Source organism: Sinohyriopsis cumingii, chromosome 16 (assembly GCF_028554795.1).
Source record: "Sinohyriopsis cumingii isolate HCF-2022 chromosome 16, ASM2855479v2, whole genome shotgun sequence".
In the NCBI taxonomy this organism is placed as follows: domain Eukaryota; kingdom Metazoa; phylum Mollusca; class Bivalvia; order Unionida; family Unionidae; genus Sinohyriopsis; species Sinohyriopsis cumingii.
Genome location: NC_142976.1, coordinates 75,320,248 through 75,335,704, shown reverse-complemented (window position 1 = coordinate 75,335,704; position 15,457 = coordinate 75,320,248). Strand labels below are relative to the sequence as shown.

At 33.8% G+C, this 15,457-nt stretch overlaps 1 long non-coding RNA gene across 1 annotated transcript; it reads left to right on the top strand.

Moving 5' to 3' along the window:
• The first annotated feature begins 8,089 nt into the window (after positions 1 to 8,089).
• On the top strand, positions 8,090 to 12,718 carry LOC149780812 (uncharacterized). The gene is made up of 4 exons (XR_016414911.1): positions 8,090 to 8,222; positions 10,013 to 10,102; positions 10,656 to 10,802; positions 12,428 to 12,718. It is a non-coding gene; the product is annotated as an uncharacterized LOC149780812 (long non-coding RNA).
• Positions 12,719 to 15,457: the final 2,739 nt, after the last annotated feature.

Genomic DNA, 15,457 nt, shown 5'->3' with positions numbered 1-15,457 from the left:
CTTCTTGATTAATAATAATAATAGTATTTGATTTATCAGACTTTTTAATCACTATGCTGTCGTGATTCGTTGGATTATATAAATCCTTAATTTTCTCCATAGAAATATTACAATCATATCGCTTTTGAAGATTACCAGTTAATATCTCTTTTGTGATCCCGTCAGTATAAAAATCTGAATATGAATCACGTCCGCTAGGTGCTGTAAAAGATGATTTAATTGTGTTAAAATAACCCATAATTTTAGAATGAAAGAATTCGATTTACTCTCTGAATTGTTGTATGCTTTACGATAAAAAGTTATTTTAATTTTGTGCGTCTAGAAAAATTAAATCGTTCTTCAGTGACATTTTGGCTTGGCACATAATTTTAGCCCTTTGTCTGACAGTATATAAACATTATCAGTTAATATTCTACGTGAGAGACATTGTTTCTACCTCTCAATTTATTTTCTTCGCTTTTTTCTTTTTGCACTCTCTTCTACTTTTGAATCTGTAGAACCTCCTATTCTTTTCTTGTGTGATGTCTCTATTAAAACTTTTAAAATCTTTACCAGGTTTGTCAGTGTCTTTCTGATGGTCACTTTTTCTGATTCCCCTCGTTTTATGGCTTCTGCTTCTGTCTTCTATATTGTGCCCTCGGGAGTCACGCTTTTTCGCTGCTGTTCATCATGTTGATTCTTGTTTGAATTTATAAAATTGCGATTTATGTTGACTCTTTGGTTTACTGATCTTTTTGGAGGCGCTATATGTTTATTGCTGTTCTTTGCAGTAGTTTCTTTGGGTTTTGAATAATTCCTTTCTTGTTGTTGATTACTCTGTTGTTGTGATGATTTGTTGCTTTTCTGCTGCTGCATTTTCGGTTGCTTATGGATTATATGCTGTTCTCCAGTTTTTTAAACTCCGCTTCCTATGTATATTTTCAGTTTCAGTCGTAAACCTGATGGAACGATCCCAGCCTCAATATATTTGTTTAAGAAACTGCTGTCTAGGCTGCTTTTCGTTTGTTTTTCAGATATTTTTAGCGTTTGATATTTCAAAGACGTCATTACCCTGATCGTAATTTGATACCATTATGTTGTTGAAACATTTCAGAATTGGAATTAAAAAATCAACACAAACGCCGAAAACCCTGTGCCCGAAGAAGCATAAATGCGAAACTAGTTGCACAGCATTTTCGTCGTTTGTGCGGTAACTACATCTGAAGGCAATTAAAATCAAACAAAACGAACGTGACCTTTACCGGTTGAGTCATACAAAGATCGCAATCTTGTTTTGCTTGACAGGTCAATTCAAAGTCGTTCTCAGCAATTTTACACATCGATTATAGTGTTGATAGTGTACCTTTATCCAGAGATCTCTACAGTTTTATGGTACATAAGAATAACAGACAATGAATACCACTATCTGATCATAGACTGCAACAACTAAAACCCGTGTTTCCGTTTGTGTTTCGAAGTTTCTAATGATACATATTTTTCCTTCAGAACATCAATAACAGTTTTATTGCTTATATTACACATTACATGCAACACACCTGTGCAATAACGGCATTTTAGAAAGTAAATTCTGTAATTACCTGAGCTTTTATGTAAATACATAAAAGATAAGAATAATAGGTTCAGTAATAAGATTGTTAGGTTCAAAATAAATAAAAACAACATAGGGCGTGTATGTTTTGAAAGAAAAATATCAACATAACGGCCAATACAACCTTAACAAACCACAAACTTGGTACTGCACAATGAGTTTAAATTGGGTTTTGATATTACGCAAAAATGGACAAAACTATCTTGACATGTTTTCCAATTCAGCGATATAAATAATATAAGTGACGATAGAAGACATTTAAAAAGTTTACACAAGCCAGTGAGTTTAAAAGAGGAAAATAAAATAAAACACACAGAATCTAGCAATTTAACTGTGACGACCATTTAATATTACTCGATCTGGGAAGAACGTATTGTAACGGAATACATGGTTTTAGTCATAAAGAAGGTAACTTTTATCAAGATAATCATTTTCAATTCATCAAAAGAAAATGTTGCGACCACCAAATCGCTATTTATTTGGATTCAGTTACACAAATAAATGTTCAAAAGGCATATATACTAGTAAAAAATGTTTTATTCGTTTCTTCTGTGTAATGTTATTTCACATTGAATATATATCAAAGTTTTTACCTACGGATCAATATATCTAAACGATTCTCCTAATATGATGATTGATGTAGCGATTAAATGTGAAAAACCCTGATGGACAGAATGAATGCGAAATCATTTGGATTACATCGTTACCATAGGTCCAAGTTTTCCTTTAGACAGGACATTTTACTTAAGGATATTATGTCTGTCAAACAACCGAAATTGTTTTCAAATATCTATATGGATCATAGTACCAAACACTCATTGCATAAAAGTTTAATGCGAATAATTTGCAAAGATAGTGTAAAGAGAATAAAAGATACAACTTTAAATTAGATTTTAAAACCATTTGACTGCCGATTCCTTACTTATATGTAAGTTAATATGTGTACGTTATTAAGAAGAGCATACTTATGTCATACATAGAATGCTACATGCATATTAATCATTTGATGTGATTCACGTTATGATTGAAAGAGCTGGATCAATTTATTTCGTATTAATTTTCTTTGTTATTAAAAAGACAGTCTTTTATATGTTTCGAATGTTAACTTCTATTTAATTCCACGTTTTTTTAATTGTATTCCATTACAAATATTAATTTCAACGGTATCATTCGTACATGAATATTGTTAAAACACTAACCGAAATTAAAATTATAAAAAAAGAAACCTTAAATGGGTACGCCATATATAGCATCCCTACAAAATACAAGAACTTTCATTTTCATTTGTGGTAGACCACATACTATGTCTGGCAATCACTAGTTTCATACAATATTATATTGTCCTTCATTGTTAAAGTGTTCTATCTCAACATATATAAACACTCAATCAATATATGTCACCATCAAACTCATTCTATCAGCGAATTTTGTTAACCTTTTAGTCATGTGGATAATTCTTAGCATTGTAAATCCTCCTTCAATTAGACTGGTTAATTTGGTCTTTTGTTTTCAGACTGAATGAAACACTGTCATCGTGAAGAATTGGTCTGCTGGTAAATTGTATTATTTCTGACATCGGGAAAATTTGTTTTTATTCGTATTGATTGTACCTGCTGTGCTTTCACTTAAATTGTCAGTTTGATTTCGACATCTCACCATTTGTCAAATGAAATTTGTCTTTATTTCACTCCTTTCTTTGAGATTTTGCCTTAAATGTATTACATGTGTCCTATTTATGATTTTGGCTATGGTTGTTGAGTAAATAAAGTAAGTTTACGTTTTCAATTACATTTTGCTACTTGCTGTTCGTAGCAGTCCCCGTACACTAAGGTGTTTACCATTGTAATGAAAACATTGCTTCTTTTGAAAAAGGGATAATACAATTAAGTCAAAAGTAACGTAAAATGAACAAGTATAGAGTCATTGAATTGGTCATGCAAGAGTAATGGAATCTCCAAATTTGCTTCTAAATTGCTATCATCGTCTGGTATTTCGTGCATTCTTTCTAATCATCAGATATGTTATTTAGTTGCCCGTCCACGGTTATTGGCCCATGTCAAACCTAGATAGGTTATTAGCATTAAGTACAATATGCATGACCATAGCCTGTACTTATCATGGTATCATGGTCTTAATATCAAACCTCTTCGTCCTAGCAGTATTAAGGACTTATATATATATATATTTTACGTTTTATCATAATCTCATTTCAATCCCTGATATATGTTGTTGATGTTGCTGTTGTAGTCATGACTTTTGTCAGACACGTCAGTCGTGACTCTTGTTATGAACATAGGTATATTATTTCTCATGAGCTAGACCGCTATACTTTCCTGTTCTGTAATCATGGTAGTTCGGCTAGTCCTCAATAATTGTACCATCTGTATGTTATTTTTATGTTACGATTTCTGTCTCTTGTACTTTTCACGCCTTTGTAAAATCAATTTATATTTTTAAAATAATTATTATCCATACACTTTTAAGGTTATTCTACACTGGTGCTCAAATTATTTCGTAAACATTTACAGATATGGCAAATTCATTTTTACAATTTTGTAAGTCCTATATGATGATCAGATTTTGTTGAAACCGATGACTAAACCCATACGGATTTATTATTTAAGAGTATTTTGAAAAGCTTGTTTGTTCTGAGCCAAATAGTATTGAAAATTTCTTTTAAAAATCTTGATTATAACTACCGTAAGTATTTCTGCTCTGTTAAATGAATCTCGTAGTATTTTCATTATTTTTGTGTGGACATTTACTTATTCATATATCTGACTAAAACGTAAGGACAATTTAACATTGTCTGAGGGATCCCCGGGCGGCCGAGTGGTGTACCTCGTTTGCCTTTCTCGATCACTGTCATCTGACTTTTAGGTTAGAGTCTAGGGCTCGGCCAACGTGGGTATGTGGGTTGGTAGTTCTACCGAGTTATTTCGGGTTCATGCCTTCCTCACCAATAATACTGGTCAAATTATGTATCTTATCTTGTGTTGATAACTGGAGTTGGACAATAAACAACAACGATATGCAATTTCCCGGTTTTTCCATTTTGATAACCGACTGCATCGTTACGTAAGACAGATATATCGTAGTCTAATATGCTACATTAATGACCATTTATCAGTACACGATAGGCTATACATGGCGGCCAGTATAATTTGTGGAGGAAGGACGTGGGAAAATCCAAGCCTTTATGTCACACAGTTAAGTAATAGTCGCACTTCTAACTATGCCAACAGATTTGAGGTAAATCATAGAAGGTTCATATAAAAGAAAACTTATTTTGCAGGTAAATGTAACGTCAACGTTATCAATCTAAGCAATTAAACCAGCTCAGGATAGAGGAAATACAGCGAATACCGTTCTATTCTTGATCACCTAGTTGTGCAAGTTACATACACGTAAAATTATAAATACTCTTTTCGTATTAGAGATTCAACTTTATTCGACATGAATGGGGCCTCAAACCTTTTGTGACCTCTGAAAATGTATGGTTCATATTCATTATCAACCCTATATGTAATACCCTGTTCTCTTTGGTTACATTTCTTACGTCACCGTGTGTTCTTCTTCGTGTTTCTGGCGGGAAAGACGGACTGAGTTGTATATATGTGTGGTCATGAAGATTAAGATTCGTATTGTTCATTTACGTGTCGTTTTCTTTTTCCTTTATAAAGCAATGGATTCCTCTCTAGTAGTAGTTTCATACCACGTACCCATCTTCGTACATATATATACCCTGCACACGTACATGCATATATAAATACAGATATTGTTTGATGCTAATACAGTAATGATCATGAACGATGTTATGATATACATTCTAAAGTGTATAGATGTCTTGTACTAGCATGGCTAGTCTTTTGTCCAAATGATGGTATTGATTCATTGTAATTGGATTCTCGGGGAAAAAATATTCCGCGTACTACATTTAAAACTTTTGATCTAAGCTTCTCTCCTCAATAATAATAAATCATGGTGATTGACAGTTTGTAAGAATTTTGTGAACATTTTTCATCAAAGTGGAATGTACATGATGTACACGATGAAGTTATGGAAAATGTAATTTCGTACACTACAAGTTTTATAGTAACTGTCGTACAGTTGAACCACTGACCTTATGACGACCCAGTAAAGGGAGAAAAAGATACCACCTATATGCTCGTTTAACACCGATTTCTGGTATGCAGTAGTTAAGATCTTAATGACATTCCTTGTGCATGGCAGCAAGGGAATTTGTTCTCAGTTGATCATACAGGAAAATGTAAGAAAAATCTAGTTCACATGTTATCGTTCCAAAAAAACAACAAATGATACAGAAGGAAAGACAATCTTACGGTATAAGATACATGAAAGCAATAAAAATAACACATGTGTGACCTGAAGCTAACGATATCCGAAAAGTGTCTGTCACCACCAATCTAGAAAGGTTTCAATCTGGCAATTAAACGACAATCAGCGTGCTATTATTCTGGCACGAAGCAGTTGTCTTGCAATGTTAAAGACAGTTATGGTACCGTAGATATGATATTTTAAGAAGTCAAAAAAGTGACCCTTTCTGATTGAAATGCAGCTGTAAACGGTTCTCATATGTTCTCTTCATGCACATACGACTTACAAAATTGTAATAAAAATGACCTCAATCGATTGTCAAGCTTTGGGCAATGGTCTTATATAGTATTTATTCGAGGGAGAACGAATATGCATTTATCTAGTACGATTCAATAATTATTATTAGAAAGCACGTCTGTAATGTGAATTGAAAGGCGTTTGTTCATATAGGTTAAGTTTTGGTCCAATACATATACAAATTTAATTAATTTCGTTCACCCAGCCAATGAAAATTATTTCTTTATCCGATTACAGCGGTTTTATAATAGTGTAGTCTCATTTTGTCTCGTTTACTTGTTTAAAATGGTGACAATAGCTACATTAGGATAAGATTGTGCCCTTAAATTCCATCTCGGTATCTCCCTGGTTTACAAGACATGACTAATAATCAATGTAATCATCTGTCTTTCCCATGGAAAATTGCTTTGCATTCTGTACAATAATTTGTCAGATGCATCATTCTTTCCCAAACTTAAAATTATACCTTCATTAACTTGTACTACAATTCAGGGATTTCTATCATAAATTGAATGATACAAAATTTCATGTGTTTTCACCTCCCCGTTGTTTATCTGCCAATCTTACGAGTTGGAAGATTCAATTAAACTTTGTAGGTAAACATTGGTTAGTGAGGCATCACTGATTAATCGTTCGAAATTATTAGTTTTCTTCCGAAGTTAGCCAGGGAAGATGAGCTTATTGTCTGATATTATGAATAAAATGTACACCGTTAGTAATGTACGATTTATTTCATAGCCATAAAATTAATATCACAGATGGATCTGAAATCCTCTCCACATCATCGCTGGTGATTATTTTTAACAATACTTTCCACGTTTAGATAATTTAAATTTTTGTCGTCTGCAGATAACCGTATCATTCAGTTCATCCGTACATCTGATGGACATCGACTTGCGGATTTTTATTTAGCCTATTTAATTATTTATGTCTAGAAATCTGCAATTTCTTTTATTTCATTGAACTTTAGACTCTATGCCTGTTTTCAGTTTTTATGGAATTGTTTCATTTATATAAGAAATACTTACTTTTAATATGTGTATTTACATGTCAAGGAAGCACTGTCAGTCATAACCTTTACTGTAACAAAATCTTTCTTTTGTACCTCTGGCGAGGAATCTGACGCAATCACGTTACGTCATCGTCAAAGTTTCCTAAAGCGACCATATCTCTACATCAGCACATTCATTTCAGCAAAATGCGTGACTGAATCCATGGAGCGGTTAATTATGTAGACCACTCAGATCGCTCCATGTGAAAAGTGACAGCTTACCCAATATATTTCATGTGTGTATAAAAACGGAAGCTAAGCTCAGAGTCACAACGAATCTAAAAGATTCGTACTGAAGAGAGTAAGGCCAGAGTCAGTATGTGTAAGATGACCTCAGCAGTACATCAAGTAAGTAAAGGCTATTAAAAGTAGCAATACGGCTATTTTGGCGATTTATTCTGAAGTTTAATTTCTTTTTAAATTTAGCTGCTTATGGATATCTGCATTATATAAGACTTATAATAATGAAATTGATCATTGGTTTATTAATGGAGTTTTCAAGATAATTTTACAAGTCGGTTGCCTAAACCATTGACTGTTTGTTGTTGTTGTCCCAACAGTTCAAACGTTCTTTTTCAACCATGTTTAAAAACACGATTATAAACAAATGTCACAATGCAAAATAATTGATCCATTTCATCGTTCTCAAGGCGATTATATATGATGCCTCAAGTATGTATGTATGTATGTATGTATGTATGTATGTATGTATGTATGTATGTATTCTTCTTTCATCTGCTTTTTCTTCTTCTTCTTCTTCTTCTTCTTCTTATAATTTTTATTATTATTATTATTATTATTATTACCCATTCAGCATTTCCTCCTGCTGTTGCTTGTTCTATATACATGGTCCTCAGTGCCAGCCCAGGAATGTACTGATTCCGCACCGGAGGATGTGCTTCTCGTAGCGCAATTACTTCCGGCTGATGCTACCACTCAGTATCCGGAGTAAGTACGAAACGTTCATAACTTTTCTTTGTTATTAATGTGAACTTTAGCATTAGCCATGTTTGCGATTCTTCTTACTCTACTTAGTCTGCCCAGGATATGATAAGGCATTTGGCAAATTCTTCAATCTCCGGTGCTTTTTTAAAACCCTATCACATCTATTTAGGCATTATGGGATTTCGAACTACAATCTAGATTTACTTGCCACTGAAACTAAAAAGCTTTACAACCTGCTAAACTACGCACCTCCAAATATGAAAGAATTGACAAAGAGGGTAATCCAATAAGCATCGGAATATTTAGGCTTTCCAAACACACATATTAACAAACATTTTGTTTCAGGGGAAATTATTGTATTACGCAAGTAATGATAAATTAGCTGTCTGACTCAAACGATTTTGAAATGTTTGTCTCTTAATAGTATCGTAATATCTTGTGTGAATCTATATGCATTATATTTTTCCCGTGTGACACACAGTCAGTCTTGTGGTCTATATATAAGCTATCTCAGACTTTAGATAAGTATACTTTTTGGTGCTGAGGTCATCTTTAGTATATAGCCAATCAAAGCAGTTATTTAATGTGAGGAGATGGTTTGCGTGGTTATCGTTCCGAAAGGAACTTAAATTCAGTGATAAATATGATCATGCTTCAGTGATGCTTTCTGTTTTTTAAGATATAATGTTTATAAAAGGCATTGTAACTTTGCATATTTTCGAATCTTTGGTTCAAGCACTTTTGAAAACTCTTTATTGTTATTGTGTATACTTTAAACATATTTAAATCAATGGCCAGTTACTAATTGTTCCAAAATCTATTGTGCAGAATTCAAGTTGTTAAAAAATAGACACACACTTGTATTGTCTTAGTCTCTCTTTTTTTACCACGGAGTGAATTCCTTGCATGAATGGAAGAATATTACAATGAATTTCTGCTTATTCAGGGCCTAACACTATTTGGAAAAACATTAATTGCTTTCTCTAAAATCGTGCATGTATTTCAGCGCAATACGAAGGAGAGACACAGCATGCAATTGTATTAAAATAATAAAGTTTATGAAATTTTTGTTTGTCTGCCAAGGTAGGTCTACCAGTCCTAGGGCACGATATACTTAACGCAGAGCCTGTCACAATTGATCCTGTTACGGACTGTACCTTTCCTAATTTAAGAGAGTCTTTCGCCAAGTAGCCATCCCATACTACATTAATATATTATAGTTAGGTGATGGTGTCTGCAAAATACATCCTTTCTAACGTTCTAGTTAAGTATTTTCGCGACATTGATCATTGTTGAGGTCGAGTTTAATACATTATCAATATGCTTGGTACATTTGGCTAGATTTATTAAAGTTACGCTAAGCTCTGTATGGTAGTCAACGAAAGAGATGTTAGTTTTAATGTTTTTTTCTGTAGGAAAAATGGGCTCACGATTTTGAGAGAATAACATTACCTGTGTTTTTGTTGGATTGAGTTCAACTTACCACTGCCTTGACCAATCGTCAATCATTTGTAATTCCAAATTCAGTACATATTCAGTTCCAACGTTATCATTTGACGAATATGCCATCGAGTTATCATTAACAAAATAATCTCGTATCATTAATGTACACATTAAAAAATAATGGTTGTAAAATCGACCCCTGTTGCAGACCAGCCACAATACATTGGCTACTTGATTCGACCGTATCTCTCATCAAAATTGACATTTCTAAGACATAAATGTAGCAACTTTTGAGTATAAAGGATGATTGTATATGTTAATGTTATGGATTTATTACTTTGTGTCTTGAGGTCCAAGGTATCCAGCCTGCTGGGGCAGCAATTCCCGGAGGTTCGGGAATCTATCGTAGAAGCGCAAACTCTGACGGAGGATACGTTGAGGTACGTTAAACGCCATTGCTACTACTACTACTATTATTATTATTATTTGCACTATTGTACTTCATCCTTCCATTGATCATTTATGACAGACGTCTGTAATAGAGCCTAATCTGAACATCTCGGTGTTTCAGATTTACCTGCATATATTTAAGATTTCTAAGAAGGATGATTTTGTTTGTTATCGTTTCTGTAAGAATATATCAAATAACAAAGATAACTGAATAGCTGCAAATTTAGGTAAACAACTATCGAATGATATGACCGTTTCCCTCAGAAAGTTACTGCATGTCTTAGAAGGGAAAAATTGACAATGCCAAAAGGGACAATATCTGCCAGGAAATATTATGGTTCAGCTGTAACAATAAATCGTTGAACCATACATGATTATCACCTTATCTAATTGTATTAAATACACATGTTTTAGTTTTCTCGTAGCATAATGGTTTATTGTAGTTTTCCCTTTTCTTGTTTGGGCTTGACAATCTTGCTTATTATGTTCCAGTAGCATATCTGAATAAATAAGTACATTTATATATTTTCTATCATGTTGTAGCGAAGTTATCGGACAGGCAGAGAGGAACTATGATGTCTGTCCAACGTACCGATACATACTACCCTACAAATTGTGGTACTTCAACGATAACGTCAACCAGCAAAAGTGTTTCTCTGTACAGCCTATCTACATCACCTGGTGCCAAACGTATGTGGACTCATTTTCTCTTCTTCTATTTATATATGTCTGATTCTATCTATTTCTATCACAGTTTCTTCATCATCCCATTTTGCCCTCCCTCTGTTGTCTTCCAACTAAGCCCGCTATTATTTCCTGTTTTTATATCTTTCTCTGTTTGTGAATCTATACAGATTATGGTGAAATATATACAACCTATGCAAATGTAGATAGCCTCTTCCTGTGAAGAATCTAATTGAAACAAAGCTAATTTATATTTGAATTGTATTCAATCTATTAGTAGGACGACAATTCCCTCACGCATATCCTTTGTTCCCTTCGCTCAGTTTACATGGTCCGATCTCCAGATTTTCAATAAAAGCAGTATAATCGGTCCATGAATGCAAATTGTTTGATCAATTTGCCTTGAATTCTGTATAAGTTCAAAACTTAGTTCCCATGTACACATGAAAATGTTCACAAGTTTAAACAATGGTTTGGCCTCTCTTTTTTTGTGGAATTGTTTGGGGACAGAATGCAGAAGAAATGTATGTACTGCTTTCCAGGTAGCTGGTGCATTGGTAAATTCTATAATCGATAGTGTTTTCCCCATCTTGTCTCCTTTGTAAAAATTATTTAATGCCTCACAATAAACACAGCTTACATAACCTGTATTTTATATCCGTCGGAGAGAGATACCTAATCTCGACGAAAACAATTATCGCGACAGACGAGCCTTTAGCATGGCGCGAAGAGAGTAACGGCGAAAGGGAAGATGAAGCGAAATGTAATTTCGTACTATATATATACATGAATAAATGTGAAACAAAGTACAAATCAAACTTTATAAATCTTTCTTTAAAAAAAACTTATCCCAGTGTTATTTAACAAGGTCGTTTGTCTGGCAGTGACCTGTAGAATTTCAGATCCAAAATAGCGCTATTCGGTTTTTCTAGAGGTTTCTTTTCCTATATAGGATCAAATAACCAATTAATTACCCATATAACTTAATGTTAAAACAGTAATCAAAAACCCTAAGGATTTCCGCATTATATTGGCATGCAAACCAAATATGATTCCATTTATTAGAGTTAGCCATTTTATTCAGCCTTGAAAAACAGATGTTCCAAGGTAATGTGGTGAATTAAACAGGGAATCTCCTGGTCGGTACCAGATAACATAACCTCGCACCAAACGTTTCCAGTTAGACAGTAAGATATTATATAAGGGACATAAAATGTGAATACTTTGTTGCCAACTATAATAAATGGATTGAAATTTATGAAATTAAAATTAAAAATTTAGCACAATGTATATGTTCCAGATCTACAAGAATATTGTTGCATATCTTCTTGTTTAAGATTTACCAGTAAATAAGATGTTAATGAGATCAACACACCATTATGTCATGTAATAAATATAACATGCTGCAGTTGTTGTGCAAAGATGTTTCAAAACTATAAATTGTGAATATTGTGTCAGAAAAGATTAAAATGCACAAAAATCATTTGTCCAGATGTATGAGATTTGTCTGGATACAGGGAAGCCGGGATTTCGACTAAATCCCAGTCGTCATATATCACATTTTAAGGTATACTACTAGCGCTAGATATGTAGGAATATCATCATTTAAATTTAAAAACCTTTTATTGCAGACGCTATTGTCGGTTGAGGGAAAACAACCTGTATTATTGGTGGTACCGATGTGTTCCCGAGTGGCGCGACCATTTCTTTTGGGCAGTCTGTGATAAAAATGGAGTGTCGTCAATACGTTACTTTAAGTGGCGATTCCCTGCCAGTTGCAACTGCAAACGGTACTACAAATATGGCTCGGGCACGTGCAAACAGCCAATCAAAACCTAAGGGTACTAATTCTTTCTTCGAAGATAGAGCAAGAAATATATCTTTCCTCAACATTTTTTTATCTTGTTTAATTGACTGCTTAACGTCCACGATAAAAAAGAGACGAATAAACAACTTCAAGCTTTTCATTCGGAGTTGGAGTTTTCATTTCTTCTTATTCTTCATGTTCCTTTTTTCTTCTTCTTCTCTTTCCTGTAAAATAAAGAGGTAAAATAGAGAAGTTTCTAACTGATTAAATGTTTTCCGTGTTTAGTATTATCTCTGTTGTCTTTCAAGATGGTAGCTTCCAAATTCCCACCAGTACAAACCATTACTGAGGTAGATAAAAAAAACATGTTTCTGTCTATCTGTATGTATATCTCTCACTGAGCTCGCTATACTGGAAAAAAGAAATTAATTTTTTTGAACATCGTGTGAAATGTTTATTTCTCTTTCTTTGCACTGATTTGTGAACTGTGCTGTGGCATTCATGAACTTACTCGTTTTGTAATATAAAACGAAAGCCATTTCTTTACCCGACAAAGCACTATTAAACGGATGCTATGGGCATCTACTCTTATTTATGAAACTATTATGGGACAGAAAAAGTCTGAATGCTAAATTTGCCATTCCCACCATTTGTGGCTACGCGTCTGTACATTTTTATTGGAGTAAAGTAGCTTCAAGGTTACAACAAATTCATAGGTATGAAGAAAATTGACCTGTATTTCAAACTTTCTTATTGGGCTATGGTTTTGCATCATTCAGTATCCTCTATTAACGTCATAGAATTTGTGCAGAAATATACCAAAGTAAGGAAATGGAGAGGAGACAAATGTGTGCACGATTATGTGACGAAAATAGATATCTCCTCCACACCCTGCACGTGTTTGCGTGTATTTCTTTTTCAGAAAGTAGAACGGTCTGTCTTATTTGCCTATCGTAAATCTTCGTCAATATTTATGTTGCTCTAAGAATCCGTTGAAGCTTATCTCTTCGTTCTTCCCTTTTGTTCATGTACATAGATTGATTCCATTAACTTGGTTGTTTTTTTTATGCCAATTCTTCCTAATTGTAATCATCTAGCATAAACTAATTTGGAGCCATCTTTCACAGTTGCTTTCCTTGTGGTTAATTTTCTGTAAGACTGATTTGAGCAAGCACTTGCTTCTGTATATCAGAATATCTGAGTACTTACGTGAAATATTTCTTGTATTTGTATAATCCTTTTCTTCCTAACGTAATCACTATTTTGGAATCTCTATAGCCTCAAACTACGAATACCTTGCCAATTAACGATATTTGCTTATGAAACGCAAACAACAAATATTATGCTAAAATTATGTTACAGACATGTTTTTGCCAGTAGTTGTACGATTGACAAACATGGTCTCCAAATAGCATAGAGAAACAAACAATGACGCTCAAATTAGCTATAGAAAATGGGCAAACCAATTTATATAGGGAGATAAAAGCGGGAGAATGTTTGCGTCCGAGAAATAAACAAATCAGTTTGCATTCGCAATAATTGTTTGTTTTATGTTTGTACAATCCTTTCCTCACATCAGATGTTAAAAAATACATTTTAATCGATATCGCTATCAAAACCTCTGCGTCCATTTGTGAATATGGATGTAATAGTTTTCCATTTCTTAAGTGATATTGTAAACACTGTTAATATACTCATCAATTTATTCAAATAAATATAAGATTGATTTAGCAAAATTATTGGAGGAGAGGCGTCTATAACTTTGTAATTAGCTGCGTTAGAGAAAATGAATCATGTAAATAGTCACCAAAAGATATATGCATGCATAAATACCAGCTCAATTTAGCCTACAGTTTTATGAACAAATTTACTATTTCATTTTATTAAACGACTGACAATGGCTCCAGAACAGAACTACTTAATTTTTCATAATGTGAATATACTGACGTAAATTAAAGGGTCACGTCAAAAACATATGTACCGTTTCCAAAGAAAAGGTGAGGTAAACCAGGCCTCAGTTTAAATAAAATTCTCAATTTATTTTCTTGAAAATAAGGTTTTATATTATCTTGCTTGTGATAAGTGGGACAGTTTCGATATTTTCCCTACGTCAGAACTAATCTTCGGGTGATATGGTTCAACTTTCACTCTTGAATGGTCTTTCCTCAATCGTTCCTGACGATGCATTTGGGTAGACCATATCATCATCTAAATCGCTAAGTAACAGTTGTGCCAATACCGCTCGTATCTTGTTGAACGCCACAGAACGCTTGTGTCATGGCCATCACTAAAATTCCTGACTGGATAATAGAGTTTTGGGCACGTAACATGATCACTCTTGCTCGAAACTATTCATTCATTAATTTAATTTACACGCTCTCTCTCTCTCTCTCTCTCTCTCTCTCTCTCTCTCTCTCGTGCACACACACAAGCACGCTCTATGATATACCTGAGGTCAAACGGTGTCTTATTCATTGATATTTAGACATTAAAGGAGTGAATACACAAAAGCAACACACGATGAAGCATCTAGTGTGATTTGACAGAAGTGCTTCAAACTCACACGATGCCTATAAGATATAGGCTTCAAATATCTACCGAGACAAAAGTGAAGACACTTTTCGTGTATGGCAAGAGGAAAGTAAATTTTGATTAACTTCCACGTGCAGAAATGACATATTTGCATGCCCTGTCACTTGCATAATCACTGTAGGAGGGACCTCATCTATTTACATGACATGTTTGACTTGTACTATAAATCAAAATAATTTCCCAAAAGTAAAACGGGGACATTCGCAATGTAGTCGGGGTATGACAATTCATTTCGCCATAGGAAAAAAGCTTCTCTTCATCA